Genomic DNA, 4,959 nt, shown 5'->3' on the forward strand with positions numbered 1-4,959 from the left:
CCCCGGGGCCCGGGGCGGCCCGGGAGCTTGCTCTCCCCCCGGTGGGGGCCCCAAAAGGGGAGGGCCGTTGAGGGGGCCTTTTTTCCCCCCCCCTTTTTCCCTCCCCGAGAGTCCGGGACCGATCCTGCGAAAAAGCGAGAATAGGCGAGAGAGAGCAGCGAGCAGCGCGCGCGCGCTGCGTGCTGCGTGCCGGCGCTCCTCCTCTTCCTCCTGGAGCCACACCACACGAACGATGGCACCCGACGGGTCGTTGTTGTTGTCCAATTCTACCGGTTGATCCTGCCAGTAGTCATAGCTTGTCCAAGATTAAGCCATGCATGTGTAGTACAGCCGACTTAAGGCGAACCGCGGACGCTCATTAAATCAGATATAACTCATTGGATCTCTGCCGAACCGCACTACTTGGATAACTATGGTAATACTAGAGCTAATACATGCCTTTGTAGTCTCCGAACGCGAGGTAGGAGCGATTTTATTAGACCAAACCCTCGGGCGGCCGGCCCTTCAACCGGCCGTCCGCGATCTCCTTGGTGAATCAAATACTTTGGCCGAGCGCACGACCCTCCCGCAACCCGGGTTGGTCGGCGCCGCGTCCTGCAGCGTCTGCCTTATCAGCTCTCGATTGTAGGTTAAACGCCTACAATGGCTATCACGGGTAACGGGGAATCAGGGTTCGATTCCGGAGAGGGAGCCTGAGAAACGGCTACCACATCTAAGGAAGGCAGCAGGCGCGCAAATTACCCACTCCCGGCACGGGGAGGTAGTGACGAAAATACTGTTGCGAGCCCGAACGGGGCCTCGCAATTGGAATGAGTACACTTTAAATCCTTGTACGAGGATCGAGTGGAGGGCAAGTCTGGTGCCAGCCGCCGCGTTAATTCCAGCTCCACTAGCGTATATTAATGTTGTTGGGGTTGAAACGCTCGTATTTTGACTTCTGCTCCGGACCGGCGGTCCGCCTTAGCGGCGGCTACTGCCGGGTTCCGAGCTGTGTCCCCGCCGGCGCGCACGGGTGTTTTTATGCCCTTAACCGGGTGTCCCCTGTGGCCGCACGTTTACTTTGAAAAAATTAGAGTGCTCAGAGCAGGCTGGTCTTTGCTTACAGCCAAATGGTCGCGCATGGAATGATGGAACAGGACCTCGGTTCTATTTTGTCGGTTTTTCGGAACCCGAGGTAATGATTAAAAGAAGCAGACTCGGGCATTCGTACTGCGACGCAAGAGGTGAAATTATTAGACCGTCGCATCACGACCTACTGCGAAAGCATCTGCCAAGGATGTTTTCATTGATCAAGACAGAAAGTAGAGGTTCGAAGGCGATCAGATACCGCCCTAGTTCAAACCTTAAACGATGATGACTAGCGATCCGCCGCAGTTAATCCCATGACCCGCAGGGTAACTTCCAAGAAACCAAAGTCTTTGGGTTTTTAGGTTCCGGGGGAAGTATGGTTGCAAAGCTGAAACTTAAAGGAATTGACGAAGGGCACCACCAGGAGTGGAGCCTGCGGCTCAATTTGACTCAACACGGGGAAACTCACCAGGCAGGACACCGGAAGGATTGACAGAATGAAGGCTCTTTCTCGATTCGTGGGTGTGGTGCATGGCCGTTCTTAGTTGGTGGAGTGATCTGTCTGGTTAATTCCGATAACGAACGAGACTCTAGCCTGCTAAATAGTCGACGGGTCTCTCGCCCAGCCTTCGCCCTCGGGCGTGGGCTCGGGTTCCCCTAAACCCGGCCGTCGCGCGGGCCTCCGCCGTCGGTTGGTTAGCGCCGCCGGGGCGCCGGAAACTGGCGTCCGCTTCGTAGTCTTCTTCTTAGAGGATAAGCGGCAGCAAAAAATATACTAGCCGCACGAGAGTTTGAGCCATAACAGGTCTGTGATGCCCTTAGATGTTCTGGGCCGCACGCGCGCTACAATGGAGAGTTCAGCGAGCTGTCCTGCTCCGAGAGGAGCGGGTACCTCGTGAAAGCTGTCCTTAAAGGGGATTGGGCTTGCAAATGTTTCCCCATGAACGAGGAATTCCCAGTAGGCGCAATTCACCAGATTGCGCCGATTTAGTCCCTGCCCTTTGTACACACCGCCCGTCGCTACTACCGATTGAATGGTCTAGTGAGGGCACCGGACTGGCGCCCTTGGAGCCGCTACCGCCGCCTCGGCGGCGGCCAGCGCCCTCGGGTCGACGGAAAGGTGTCCAGCTGGGTCATTTAGAGGAAGTAAAGTCGTAACAAGGTTTCCGTAGGTGAACCTGCGGAAGGATCATTAACGAGTGCTAGCAGCAGCAGCAGCACCACCACCGAGTAGTGGTGCCGCCGAAAGAGGCAACTCGCGTGCAACCCGAACGATCGGACGACGGGACGACGGACGGACGGGCCGAGGGCCAGTGACCAGGGGCGGAGACGGTCTTGTCTCCTGCCGCGGTCCACCTCCCAGCTCCTCGTCCCCATTTTCCTCCTCCTCGCCCCCCGCGGGGGCTCTCGGCACGGCTCCCCGGCCCTTTTCTCTCCACCATCCCTCCCTCCCTCTGGCGGCCGGCCGGAGGGAGGCGGGGAAGGAGAGGAGGGGCCGAACCCAAAAGTCTTTGTCAGCCCGCCTGGGTCACCGGGCCTACGAGGTCGGCGACGGCGCGGGCGCGAAGCGCGCTCGGCGCCGTGGGCTACGCGTTTTCTCAAGCGCAGGTTACCCTCCCCTCCGAGGCCCTTTTTTGAGTGGGAGGCGATCGAGTAGTGTGTGTGTGAACTCGAGGAAAGAGAAACCCAGCAAAGACTCTTAACGGGGATCACTTGGCTCGTGGGTCGAGGAAGACCGCGGCAAGAAGCGATGTTTTGGTGGCTATCGCAATTCTCCCGTGATTCCATCGACGTGTCGAACGCACATTGCGGCGGCCCTGTGCCTTCTTCGAAGGACGGCTGCCACCTTCCCTCGAGTGTCGTGACGTTGCCTCCCGGGAGACAGTACGGACGGCTGCGGACTGCGGCGGCGGAGGGCTCCGGTCTCCTGCCCCTTTCCGCCCGTTCTCCGGGAAGGCCGCTACGAGAATCTCTTTAGAGTGCGGCGAAACGCGCCGTGTTGGTGGCCCCCTTTCGCGGGGGCGGCTCTCTCCCCTCTCCCCCCCCCCCCCTCATCTGAGGGCAGGAGAAGGAGCAGGAGCTTCCGGCGGCGGGGACTCCGCAAAATGCACAACGGGGGTGTGTTTTGGGTCCGGCGGCTTCTCCTCAAGCCTGCCGGCTCCACTCAAACCCGTGCCGGAGGTGCGGCGGCGGCGCGGCGGCGACTTGCTTGCTCGCTCGCTCGTCGCACGACCATTCCGCCCTGGGGAGTTCGCCGGACCAGAGAGGGGCGGGTTTCGTTGGAGGAACTCGCTCCCGGTCCGGACGTTCCCTTAAGACGCTTGGAGGGCTCGCTCTCTTCCGTCGCCGTCGGCTCGGACGGCGGACGGACGGGCGACGTACCTCGTCCTCCTCCTCCTCCTCGTCCGGCCGACTACCGGCCGATTGTTGGTCGGGACCTGCCTGCCACTGGCCCAGAAAAGGCGAATGTTCCGAAAAGAGCCGGAGAGGCGCTCTCCCAAAGCCGTGAAAGCCAGCCGTCCGGTGCACCCCCCCCCCCCCCCCCCGAAAGGAGAGGAAGGGGCGGGGCCATCCGGCCGTGCTGGAGAGGCAAGGGCGCACCCTGAGATCGCGAGACCGCGTAGATTGGGGCCCTCTCCGCGCCACGAAACCCCCGCGTGAGGTTTCGGGGCAGGCAGGGGGCGTGGAAAGCCGTTAATCAACGGACTAAGAGAGCGAAATGATCCCAAAGCACAAAACAGCAAACGACGGCGACGGCGGCGGCCGGCGGCGGCACTCGTTCGCCCGCTCGCTGCTCGCTTTTTGTTGTACGTACGTCGACCTCGAGTGGAGGGAGATGACCCGCCTAATTTAAGCATATTAATCAGCGGAGGAAAAGAAACCAACAGGATTCCCGAAGTGCGACCAAAATGGGAAGAGCCCAGCACAAAGCCTCGCGTCCCTTCGCGGGGGCTCGAGGGGTGCTGCGTTCGGGAGAGTCCTGCACGCGCTTCCGAGCCGCCTAAGTTGTTCATGAATGACTCTCATACCCACGGAGGGTGTCAGGCCCGTGTTGGCGGAAAGGACTTCCTCCTCCTCGTTCGCGGGGAGGGGGGTTTCGGGAGTGCGGAACGGGCCTCTCCTTAGAGTCGGGTTGCCTGAAACCGCAACCTAAAGCAGGTGGTAAACTCCATCTAAGGCTAAATATGACCACGAGACCGATAGCGAACAAGTACCGTGAGGGAAAGTTGAAACAGAACCCTGTAGAGAGAGTTCAAGAGAACGTGAAACCGTTAAGAGGCTAAACGGGCGGAGATTCGAAGATCGAACTGGGGGGATTCAGTTCGTCGGCCTGCCGGGAGACGGCAGCGGGCGTGCGACTTCCCGTTCCGGAGGCCTCGGCCGAAGGAGCCAACGCGGGAGCGGCCCCCGCCGCCTGCCCGGCGCCGGCGGGCGATCTTCCCCCCGCAGTAGGTCGCCGCGACGCGTTGGGGACACACGGGCGTCTGAGGCCCGGGTCCTGGTAGAACCGGGCGGCGCGTTCGTCCTCCGCTCCTCGTTGGGCGGGGGGCGTTTTCCAGCGCGCCCGTCCGGGATCCCCCGGTGCCCTCGTCTTGCCCCCCCGACGGTCTCTCCTCCGGGCCTGCCGGGAACGGGGGACTGTCCGAGGCCGCGGTCGAGCCTAATTCGCTGGCTCCCGCGCTTCCTTTCCTCCTCCCGCGTGGCCTTCGCGGCGTGCAAAGAGTCGGTACTCCTCCCGACCCGTCTTGAAACACGGACCAAGGAGTCCAACATGTATGCGAGTCAATGGGCGCGCTAAACCCACGGCGCAATGAAAGTGATCGGGCCGATCCCTCGGAGCAGCGGGCGGGCCGCCGCGCACCCGGACGGACGCTTTTCCCCCCGGGGGGG

The 4,959-nt window shown here is 61.4% G+C and overlaps 1 pseudogene; it reads right to left on the reverse strand.

Annotated features, from left to right (window-relative positions):
* Nucleotides 1-4,133: 4,133 nt before the first annotated feature.
* On the reverse strand, nt 4,134-4,922 carry LOC119570232 (annotated as a pseudogene).
* Between the last annotated feature and the right edge of the window lie 37 nt (nt 4,923-4,959).

Source organism: Penaeus monodon, unplaced genomic scaffold (genome assembly GCF_015228065.2).
Source record: "Penaeus monodon isolate SGIC_2016 unplaced genomic scaffold, NSTDA_Pmon_1 PmonScaffold_23255, whole genome shotgun sequence".
In the NCBI taxonomy this organism is placed as follows: domain Eukaryota; kingdom Metazoa; phylum Arthropoda; class Malacostraca; order Decapoda; family Penaeidae; genus Penaeus; species Penaeus monodon.